General features: G+C 35.4%; 1 protein-coding gene across 1 annotated transcript in view; it reads left to right on the forward strand.

Moving 5' to 3' along the window:
• The window catches only part of PACRG (parkin coregulated), a 524,905-nt gene that overhangs the window by 308,205 nt on the left and 204,461 nt on the right, over positions 1 to 12,239 (forward strand). The gene's annotated exons all lie outside the window — the stretch shown is intronic.

Genomic DNA, 12,239 nt, shown 5'->3' on the forward strand with positions numbered 1-12,239 from the left:
GACTATATCAAACTAAAAATCTTCTGCACAGCAAAGGAAACCATAAACAAAATGAAAAAGCAACCTACCAAATGGTAGAAAATATTTGCAAATCATGTATCTGATAAGGGGTTAATATCCAAAATATATAAAGGACTCATACAACTCAATAACAAAAAAAAAGATCCAATTTGAAAAATGAGCAGACTGAGGGTTCCTGGAGTGGAGGGGGGTGGGAGGGATGGGGTGGCTGGGTGATGGACACTGGGGAGGGTATGTGCTATGGTGAGTGCTGTGAATTGTGTAATACTGATGAATCACAGACCTGTACCCCTGAAACAAATAATACATTATGTTAATAAAAAAATAAAATAAATGAACAGAGGATTTGAATAAACACTTTTCCAAAGAAGACATAGAGATGGCCAACAGGCCTGAAAAGATGCTTGACATCACTGTCAGGAAAATGCAAATCAAAACCACAATATCGCCTCACACCTGTTAGAATGACAGTTATCAAAAACACAAGAAATAACTTGTTGGCAAAGATGGAGAGAGAAGGGAACCCTTGTACACTCTTAGTGGGAATGCAGACTGGTGCAGCCACTATGGAAAAATGAATGGAGTTTCCTCAAAAAAGGTAAAAAAGAACTAACATAATGATCTAGCAATTACACTTCTGGGTATTTATCTGAAGAAAACAAAAACACTAATTCAACCCACAGGTTCACTGCAACATTATTTATAATTGTCATATATAGAAATAACTTAAGTGTCCATTGATGAATGAATGGATAAAGAAATTGTGGTGTATATCTATGATGGAATATTACTCAGCCATAAAAAAATGGGTAAATCTATCATTTTTGACAACATGGATGGACCTCAAGGGCATTACGCTAAGAGAAATCAGGGAAATACAAACACCATATGATCTCTTATGTGGAATCTCAAGAAATTAAAGCAAAACAAAACAAAAAACAAGTTCATAGATACAGAGACAAGATTGGTGGTTGCCAGAGGTCGGGTGTTGGGAGTGGGAGAAATGGGTGAACGTCAAAAGGTACACACTTCCAGTTATAAAATAAATAAATATAAATATATAAAATAATAAAAACATATAAAATAAGTCATGGGGATGTAATGTACATCATGTTGACTATAGTTAATATAGTTGATGTTTAAAAATTGCTAAGAGAGTAGATACTAAAGCACTCATCACAAGAAAAATTTTTTGTAACTATATGTGGTGACAGATGTTTACTAGGCTTATTGTAGTGATCATTTTCTAATTTATACTAATCAAACCATTACATTGTACACCTGAAGCTAACATAATGTTATATGTCACTTATATCTCAATTTTTAAAAAATTTATCTCTCTTTCACAAACTTATCTTCTTCCCCCCTCCATCCTTACAATATAGCTATATCACAATTTTGGTCAGATTAATAATCAATTGTTACACTATTGTGATCACATCAGTCCTATTCACTGCACATCACACATCTATTATAATTACATTTCTTTCCTTAGACAACTTGTTTTGCTTAGCACTGATAATTGTCTCATTTAGTTTGTATGATTTGTATATGCTTACTATTTTTTCAAATATTTTAAGATCTAGCAAATGAATGTTGTTTTTCAAATGTTCAGAACATCAGGCAACTTATCAATTTTCTTTCTTTTTCTGGAGACTTGGGTCCTTCCACTCTCCATCTTACTGTTCCAGTCTGGTCCCAGTGACCCAACACTATTGTTATTCCTCTCTCAGGTTTACTGTCTTTTTCCTTAACTGTTGTCTTGTTTTCCTCATCTTTTTTATAGTGCACATTTCCCAGTAGTTTCCTGTAAGTACATGAGAAGTTTAGTTTTAATCCTTGTCTGGAAATCCTTCCATCACACTTGATTATTAGTTTGGCTATGTTGAAAATAGTGTTCATTTAGAATTTTGAGGTCTTGTCTCCCTTGTCTCAAGTTATTACCTTGCTTTGAACATCTTGATGCTATTGGAGTTTTTGGCCATTTGCCTGTGCCTGTTTCTCCCAATCTCTGAAAGCTTTCTGGATGTTCTCTTTATTTCTGGTGATGTGAAATTTCATGTCAATATGCTTTGATGCGGCTGTGTGTTTCTTCACTGTACTGGGAAATTTCAATTTAGAGACATAGGTCTTTCAACACTAGAAACCATTCATGTATTCTTCCTGTAATAATGTTCTCCCTCTATTTTATTTTTCTGTAATTCCTGCATATATATAAATTATATATAAAATTATTATATATAAATGTAAATATATATTATGTATAAATTATATATAAAATTACTTTGTGGGTTGATTCTCTAATTCTGTCTATAATTCCTGCATGTATAAACAATATATATAATTATTATATATAAATATTAAATTATATAAATTATAATTATAGAAGTTATATATATAAAATTATCTTGTGGGTTGATTCTCCAATATCTTTATCTTTTTGCTCAGATTTCCTGATTCTGCTTAGTTCTACTTCCTGGGAAATTTCCTTAACATCATCTTCCAAAACTTTCATTGAGTATTTTGTTAGTTACCATAATTTACTTTTATTCTGATTATTGCTTCTTAATAGTATTTTGTTTTCTTCTTTATAAATCCGTTATGTTCAGGCTCCTATCTCTCTTTGAATGTTTATTATCGGTTTTGCAGGGCCTGGTGTTTGGTTAGAGGTTTTTGCTGCTTACCTAATTACATTCTTTATTCATTCTGTAACAATGAACTTTCTTTTTGCTAGCTCTTAAGACTCTTAATCCTACATGCAGATCAACAGGACAATATACGGGCAAAGAGCATAAACTATGGAATCAGACCAGCCAGCTTTTAATCTGGCTGTACCATTTAGTAGCCATTGGACCTAGGGCAAGTTGTTTTACTCCATGTGATACTGTTGCTTGGTCTATAAAATGGGAATATTATTATTAATATTATATGACATGCCAACTCATTTTATGAAGCTAGCATAGCCTTGATAGCAACAAGTTCATTATAACACATTACAAGAAGGAAGCTTCTAGGACAATCTCATCCATGAACATCAATGAAAAATTTCTAAACAAAATTATGAGAGAACCAAATCCATCAATATATAAAAATTATAGTATCTCATGCCAAAGTTGGTTTTATTACAGGAACGTAAGAGTGGCTTAATATTAGAAAAATCAGTTAATGCAATTTATATTAGTGTATTATGATGATGGCAAAATGCATTTGATAAAAACCAATACCTATTTATGTTTTTTTAAGATTTTATTTATTTATTTGAGAAAGAGAGGGAGAGTGAACGGGAGAAGCAGGCTCCTCGCTGAACAGGAAGCCCGACATGGGACTTGATCCCAGGACCCTGAAATCATGACCTGCCCTGAAGGCAGATGCTTAACCAACTGAGCAACCCAGGTGCCCCCTCTTTGGGTTTTTAAAACAAACTAAGACTAGAAGAAAATTCTCCTTAATATGATGGGAATTTTATCAATCAGAACAGGCTAGGTTATGTTGAAATAACAACCAATCTCCAAAATCAAAAGCTTAAAACAGTAAGTGACTTAGAATGAAAGTCTGTTTCCTTACATGTGCTAAGTGCCAATTTCAGGTTAGCAGGGGGCTTGTTCACAGCAATCACTTAGGGGCGTAGCCTGGTGGATGTCACTGCTGACAGCACCAGAGGAAACAAGAGTCCCAAAGGATCTCTTTCTGGGAGATGAAGTGCTCCATCCTGGAAGTAACATATTTCATTTCTATTCATTACTCATTGGCCGGATCTAGTCCAGGGCCCATCCAACCTCAGCAGGCCAGAAATTATAATCATACCATGGACATTATGAATAAGATATTTTAAAGTCTCTGGGTTCTGTTATATTCTTCTGAAGAGTACTTATTCTGACAGTTAACCTGTTCAACATAAACTTCAAACTTTGTCTCCCTGTGGTAGACAGCAATCAGAGTTCTTCCATCTCTCAGCTCTGGCTCATCATCTGGGCCTGCTGGGATCTCTTGCATGTGTATAACCCTTAGGGGTTAGCTAAAGCTGGGCTTTCTTGCAGGTTTTTAGTTTACCTGCTCTTTGGGGCTCTTTCTTCCAGGATTACCCCCCCACACACACTAACTTTCTACCTGCTGTGCCATCCCAAAAGTCTCACCTTTGACATCTCAAGCCAGTATTCCTGCTACTATCTTGTGCCCCAGGCCACATACCTTAGCTATTAGAGGCACAAAGTTTTCAATTCACAAATCTTAACTGATACACTTCCCTCTTTCAAGGACAGACTCCTCTCTACTTTCAGCCTACTTTAAATTCTTTGGCATGACCTTCAAGGATTCCTTTTAAATGTCTGGCTGCAAATTGTTTTTGACCTTATCTCTTATTACAGTTGACCCCTGAACAATGCAGAGTTTAGAGGCGCCAACCCCCTGCATAGTTGAAAATCTTGGTATAAGCTTTGATTCCCTCAAAACTTAACTACTAATAGTCTACTGTTGACTGGAAGTCTTATTGATAGCATAAACCCTCGATTAACACATATTTTGTATGCTCTAAGGATTTTCTTATAATAAAGTAAGCTAGGGAAAAATATTATTAAGAAAATCATAAGGGGGCGCCTGGGTGGTTCAGTTGGTTAAGCGACTGCCTTCGGCTCAGGTCGTGATCCTGGAGTCCCGGGATCGAGTCCCGCATCGGGCTCCCTGCTCAGCACGGAGTCTGCTTCTCCCTCTGACCCTCCTCCCTCTCGTGTGCTCTCTCTCTCTCATTCTCTCTGTCTCAAGTAAATAAATAAAATCTTTAAAAAAAAAAAAAAAGAAAATCATAAGGAAGAGAAAATATAGTACTGTACTGTATTGATTGAAAAAATCTGCATATAAGTAGACCCTTGCAGTTAGTGTTGTTCAAAGGTCAACTATATTTCCCTTTGTGTGCCCTGTTAGCTATAGCCAAACTAAATGTGCTATAAAATTTCTTTTCTAATTCTGTACCTTTGCTTTCTTTTAAGAATGCCCTCTCTCACATCCCCCAGGGTCTCAGTGGTAAGGGACCTTCAAAGCTCAGCTCAAATAGGAATTGTTCTTTGAAGCCTCTTCTGTTTCTTCTCTCCCTGCTTATCCTAAACTCCAGCCCTCTACCCACCCCACTTTCCCTCCCCCACAGAATTTTGTATCTTCCTTTGTTGTGTCACTTAGAATATAATCTTAGTAAGTAATATATTCCCAACATCATCTAATGGGCTTACTAGTACATCATCAATTCATCAAAATACTTGCAAAATTAATTTGATCAGGTGCATAACTGTCAACAGTATGAAAATCTGTATAGGTGTCATAGTCAAAAGTGTGAAGTGGCCATTTGGGCTTGCCACTATAATGTATATCATACAAAAACTATTTTGTAAGAATCCCTAATCTCAAAGAACATAAAGAATATAATGACATAATGCTTTCTATTTACAAGAGAAATTATGTAAGTGGTGAGAGTAATTTTTTGTTTATTCATCTTACATTCTCTCATGTGATTCTTTTTGTTTATAAGCAGAAACCTACATTTGTGAGATGGTCTACTAGGAGCCAAGTTGACTCCAGCTGCTAAAGAATTACAGAAATATCTGATCTACAAATAGCACATAAGACAGTGGCCTCATTAGGAGAGCTTTAATGAGTTGAGGTCACCCAGCTATAAAGGATAAACATGCACAGACACAGCTAAAGAAACTTAATATTTAAGTAGCAATAACGTTTTAAAAAGCAAGATATTCTTGTTAATACTCAATGGAAAAAATATACCAAGTAAGGATAAAACATGAGAATCCATATCACAATATAAAAAATTGTTTTGAGAATTCTACTTAATTAGAAAGGAACAAGTACGACTGAAATGCATTACTCTTTATTTATGATCTAATAATTTTACTTATATACCTTGAAATTGCCCAGTTAAATGATTTTTAAAGCAATAATAACTATAAAAAAGTCATGATGTTTAACTTAAAAAGAAAATACCTAATTCTGAAAATATGGAAAAGAGGTGTATTAAGATTATTTTGATTACCAAATAAAAAAAAAATTCAAATTGTCAGTCAGGTTTGCTTGATGACTCACATAACTGAACAATCCAGAGATGGGTCTCATTTCAAGCATGGTTTAATCTGGTGGCTCACCACTGTCACTCTCTGTTTTGTTTTATGCAAGATCATCTTAAAGCTGGCTCCCTTCTTGGCCTCTGAATGTTCCAAGTAGATCCAGGGACTACATGCTTGCTTACTTACTTACGTATACCTGTAAGAAAGCGAAAGTGTCATTGCCCCTGAATTTATTATACCACCTAGGGGCACATGCCCAGCCTTGAACTGTTGTCAAGGGGATGGAACACACTGACTGGATTAACCTAGGTCATGCAATCATAGTACTGGTTAGGGGAAAGGAGAAGTTAGTTTCCCCAAATAACATGAATTCTATGTCAGAGACATTTACGGAGCACCAAATATCTAACAGCTCCCCAGCACTTCTGTTATGCAGTTCTGTGGAAGCATGGGACTAAGTCTGCCAATGGGCTGTGAATGGAAGAGGTGTGTGTTCCCTCCAAACTAAGCTTTTCAGAGCCAATGCACTGTCCTCCTACTCTCTCTTCTCCCCACCCTGTGTTAACCTGAATTGGATATCTACCATGAATGTGAAATGGTCCTTTTCTATGTGAAGCCAATGAGCCCATAGGGTTAATCTATTGCTGCAGCAAACCTAGCCTGTACTGACCAATTCAGATTCCCAAATGAGAACCCATATCTATAGAGGGAAATGGAATCTGGAATCTTATAGCTTAAAATATCCATTTTATCAGGAAGTCACCTCCATCTTGTGGTCTTTCAGTAGCTGATGCTAAAGACCACACCTCTCTGTCCTTTTTGAGAATTAGTGTGGCCACTGGAAAGGGACCTGTCCCTTGCTTCTACCACAGGCTTTACCATTTGGTGCAGATTAGTCCAACTCCTTGAGCTCAGGAGATGAGTCTGCATCTCCAGCTCTGAACATTTCTCCTGAACATGTTCCAAGTCTGGCTCCATTTCTACCGGGGCTTGGTGAGATGTTGGGAGGAAGTAGGGTCTAACCACCCTGAGCACAGGGCTTGACCTCATGCAAACCAGACCCCAGCCTGCCATTAACTAGCTGTGTGGTTTTGGCAAATGAATTATGTCATTTCTCCCAGGGGATTATAAAACCTACTGCCCAGAAATGATGTAAGAATTAGCCAATCACATGAGTAGAATGTTTAGCACAGTGCCAAGTCAAGGTGGTAATAATAGTAAATTATCATTTTTGCATTCTTGGTGTTCCTTCATGTTCATAGCTCTGCAGACTTCCTAACTTTGGGTCATTGAAAAATTAATAGATTTGGATTCTATAACTCTCATCAAAGTTACAATAAAAATGTTAGATGGAAATGGATTAGATCAAGTAGAGACCTTGGTGGTATTACAGTAGGACCAAATCATCAAGGCATATTGCTTGGATTCAGTTGCTCACACAGGAGGGAAAAAAAAAAAAAGAAAAGCCTAACTCAACCATTTCTGTGCCTTGCCTACAAGGGAGGTCTTGCCAGATGCCTTGCTGATAGTCTGTCTATGATCTCCTTTATGAGTAAACTTATCAGAATACATGAAGTAAGCTTGGCCTGACATTTCAGAGAACTCACTCTGGCTGGTAATAATCACTACTATTTTCTTGGGAGTTCTCAAATAACTTGCTTAAATAATCAATTCCAGAATTGTACCACATACTGATGCCAAACTTAGCAGTGTGTAGTTCTTCAAAGGGGGGCTCCTTCTTGGAAATGGGTGTTCATCTACCTTCTGTACAGTGCCACAACTCTCAGCTTCCTGGTTTTGTGTCATAGCCTTCTTTATAGTCGACTACTTCCACTGTCTTAAAGTTGGGGCAAATTTAGAAACCTTTCCTCCACCAGAGGAAGAAATGTAACCGTAATTCTCAGAAGTGCCTGCTTGTTACAGCAGATCGTGATTTGGTCTTATTCTGAGAATGGAGTCAGGGCTGGCCAGCTCCTTGCTTGGGTCATCAGTCCATCTGTGGCCCACTCCTTCCTGCTGAACGGAGCCAGCAGTCTAGGGACAGGGGAGCAAGGTGCAAAGAGACAAACCCTGCATGCTTTCTGACAAAGCAGAGTATGGGTAAATTTATTCTTTGTTACTGTTAGAGGTGTTCAGGTTGTATGAAAACCTGCAAAGCCCCAACCTTGGCTACAACAAGCCTGAGGAGTGTGTGGGATTACATTGTTATTCAGGTTTCTTTTATGTCTGCAAAGTTGTGAGTGTAACCTCGATCATGCTAGGGACTCTATTGTTGAGACCATTTTGGTAATGAATACTTTCATTTATTAAAAAAATTATTAATTATGTATCAGTCTTTAAAACTAAGTATTTAAGGGAAAGAAAAGCCAAACACTCACCAAATGCTAAGTTGTGTTCTATGGTCCTAAAGTCAGAATATATTCTTGTCAATTGAGAAAGTATAAAAATTAACTACTTCTAATAACAAAGCTTTGAAAGAAAATCTGCATTTTGTATAAAGGTAGTTTTTCCTTTCTGCATGGGAGGAGAGAAACATTGATGCTTTTATTGTTAACATAACACTTACTGGAAAACAATGAATTAGAGACAAAATTGTAGCCTTTATCATAAGTTTCCTGGATGCCCGTAATAGCTGAGCTAAGTCTCTGATGCATTAATTGCCCAAGAATATGAGAACTCAGCCATATCACATTTATTTAGCAGTTGAATTCTGTTTGGGAAGAGAAAAATTTCTACAATTTTGAAACCTACATTTAGTTTGAAAACATATTGTGAATTCATATATTTTGTAAATTAATGAATTACATGATTAGCGCCCCTTGACCAGCAAAATTTATGTCCATTGCAATCCAATTCAACTAATATGTTAGACCAAACAATCTTAAATATTTATAAAATATTTTAACTTTAAAAAAATACTTAAGATACATCATTAAGATTTCTCTAATAGGCAAATTCTTGGAGATAGCAAGCAAGTAGATGAGAGGTTACTAGGGGCTGTTTTGGGTCATGAAAAAGTTTTGGAAATAGGTAGTAGTGATGGTTGCACAATTTTGTGAATGTAATTCATGCCACAGAATTGCACACTAGCAAATGGTCAAATGACATTTTATATTATACATATTTTATACAATAAAAATAATAATCATTTAAGATAAATAAATGAGAATGATTCAAAGTCTTAAATGTCTACTCTCAGCATTATAATACTGTATTTTCTTTTAGAAATTCTGGCCTCTGACATATGACCAAAAATAAATACTAGAAAGTTAAGATCAATTTAGCAATGTTTGTGATAATATATTTACTTTTAGAACCCCACTGAATTCACTCAAGAATTAAGTTCACCAGTAAATAAATATATAAAAATAATGTTTTTATGTATGTGTTATGAAGAATTTTTAGAATGCATATTGGGATAAAATGGTCTTAGACAAATAGTATCAAAGTATAAAATTCCTTTGAGTAAACCTAACAAATTATGCAGAATCTAAATGAAAAATACTGTAAAGCTTTCCTGAGGAGGTTAAAGACGACAAGGAAAATTGAAGAGATACATGTTTCTAATGGAAAGATTCAGTAGTAAAGATGTAAATTTCACCCCAAATAATCTCTAAACTTATTAAAATTTTTATCAGTCTCAAGCATATTTTTTAAGCTCACCAAATTATTTTAAAGTTTGTCTCAAGATATAAATGGTTAAGAATAATCAAGAAAATACTGAGAACGCATAAGGAGAGAGTTCTACATTCCACTAAATTAAAATATACGAAGTCATCATGAAGAATATTTTTAGGTAAATATGCTGAATATTTTTTAAGCAGTATAAAAAAGTATGTCTTTTTAATGGAATAAAATCCTATGTGTACGTATGCCTACAGAAAAGATAGTCTCTACTGTTAGCGCCTGAGTATATAAATTTCTGTTTACATTCTATTCTACAAAATGAGATCATAGCTTTATAACCTACTTTTTTCCTCACCTGTATCTTATAAACATTTTCCTATTTTTTAAAAAATATTTTTCTATTAGATGACTTTGGTAACTTTGTAATTTTCCATTATATAGGTATACCTGAATTTACTTAATCCATTGTTTTTGGAACATTTAGATTGTTTCTAATTATAAATATTATCTATCACATCCTTCCCTGTGACTCTTTCTGCACAGGTGCATACTTCCTTAGACTAAATGCCCAGAAGCGCAATAGCTGGGTCAAATACTATACACATACAGTAGTGCCCACCCCCCCCGGCCCCAGCACACACACACACTTTTATCCATGGTTTTGCTTTCCTTGGTTTCAGTTTCCCATGGTCAGCTGCAATCCAGAAGCAGATGATCCTCCTTCTGGCATATGTCAGAAGGTCAATACTAGCCTAATGTTATGTCACAATTCCTACATCATTCCTCTCACTCAATCTTATTGGTTTGTGATAGCTATTTGTATATCAAGGATATTAACATTTATAGCATATGTCAAAAATATTTTTTAGACTTTATTGTTTGCTTTTGCATTTTGTTTGGTGTTTCCAGTTTTAAAAGAAGTAGAAATATTTCCATTTTTCCTGATTCCCCGGTAGTGAATCATATCTAATGGTAGAAAATGTTCACACTTTGCAAAAATTACAGCAATAATGGATTTTATGCTTGAGAAAAATCATACATGTAACTTATAACCATCTAAGATGAATAAGTTTTACCACTTTGACTTTAAATTATTTTTTTTCCTTATTCTTCAGCAATTTCTATATATCTGGGAGCTCTATCTTGTTGATTATACTTGAAGGAAGTAAGCAGTACAATAGAAATCCAATTTTTCTGAATAGAAAGGTTCCACTGGCTGATCTATAATGTCAGTAGATATCTCATATCAGACCCTTTTCAAAATCTTAAATCTTGAGTTCAAAGTCCTCACTTATGTGTTGACAATAGCTTTCAGGCCTATCAAGACAAGAATAAACACATTTCTGCTCTTTCAAGCTACAGAATCATATTCTTTATATCTGTTAACATACTTTTTCAAAGGAAAAGAACTTTGTTTCCAAAAAAAAAAAAAGCCCTTTTTTATTTAATTCCATTGGGATGGTAAGAACAAAAAGACTTCCAACTTAATGGTATATCTTAATTCCTCAAGAATGAGGAAGAAAAATAGAGGAACTGAAGTGGAAAGGGGCAACATAAAAAAAAAAAATCCCTCTTGGATGATGTTCAGGGGCTTTTATAGTGCATACCCTGGCTTTATTTCACAGTGAGTGCAGAGGTTTTAGATCTATTCCCTGGTCATTTAGGAGACTCAGAGTTCCATTTTAGATGCCATTAAGAGTAATGGTTTACACATCTTACTTGTCAGTCATTGTCAATCCAATAACATTTATCACAAACATGTTAATTCAATCAAGTTTGCAGTAAAATGAAATAATTATTTCCTGATAGCTGTTATTACCATCCATGGTGAGAGAGATTGTTAGTTTATTTCCATGTGATCAATTATCTATACAGACAGGCATAAACCTAATCAACAAAAGTTTGATGTTATTATTACTCATAGATACAAAAACTTTACTCCATAATCAATATATTCTATATGGCGAACTCTAACATTGGTAGTAAATGAGCATATTCTAGGCTTATTGCAAGCATTGGTATGCATATTCTAAAAGAAGAAAACTGTGAGAAAGCCAGTATTCTATAGCCATTATGGCTATGAAAATCTTTCCTGCAATTGTCAGATGGACTCTACACAATGATAAAACTATTTAGAAAACTGTTTCTATGCTATCTGGAGTTTTGTTCCCACACTGCTAAGCAGAACTTTATCCCTATGAGCTGGAGTCAACCTTGTAGGAGGACTCTTTTTATCTAAGAGGAGACAGCCTCTAGCATGCTCTTCCCTCTCCTGGAATACTCTTCACCTAAATAACCACTACTCATCCCTCGAGTCTGTCCCTGTGTCTAGGAGCCTTCTTTACTCTATCCACTGGGCTGGATGCCCCTTTAGATTTGCTGTTTAAATACCCTATCTTTCTTAACATGTTTAGCTTCATTGGTAGACATTTTGAAAGAGTGTTTACTGCCCATAATCCTCATAGCAACATTTCTGCTGGTTCCCAAGTTCTCTTTTGTTAAACTGAGCTGGGTCAGGAGGCAGGGTTC

This window comes from Mirounga angustirostris, unplaced genomic scaffold (genome assembly GCF_029215605.1).
Source record: "Mirounga angustirostris isolate CCGP_5_RB_7025 unplaced genomic scaffold, mMirAng1.0.hap1 SCAF_8, whole genome shotgun sequence".
In the NCBI taxonomy this organism is placed as follows: Eukaryota; Metazoa; Chordata; class Mammalia; order Carnivora; family Phocidae; genus Mirounga; species Mirounga angustirostris.